Below are 239 nucleotides of genomic sequence, written 5' to 3'. Positions count from 1 at the left end.
TCACTGGGGGCCAAGGTTCCACCCAGGCAAAACCCAGATCAGCCGAGGTGCTGAGCCTGGTTCTTTGCCATTCCCATGTCCCTGGGGATGGCTGCAGCTGGAAATCTCTCTCTGGGGCAGGGATGGAGCTGGCTCTGTCCCCAAGGGCTGTGTGACCCCATCACCCATGGGGCCACCAGGACGATGGGGACACAGCATGCTCCTCGTCTCACCTCATCCCCTATAAGCCCAGGCTGCTG

The sequence above is a fragment of the Merops nubicus genome, unplaced genomic scaffold, assembly GCF_000691845.1.
Source record: "Merops nubicus isolate BGI_N331 unplaced genomic scaffold, ASM69184v1 scaffold23918, whole genome shotgun sequence".
Taxonomy (NCBI): domain Eukaryota; kingdom Metazoa; phylum Chordata; class Aves; order Coraciiformes; family Meropidae; genus Merops; species Merops nubicus.
Note: the sequence above shows the minus strand (reverse complement) of the source record.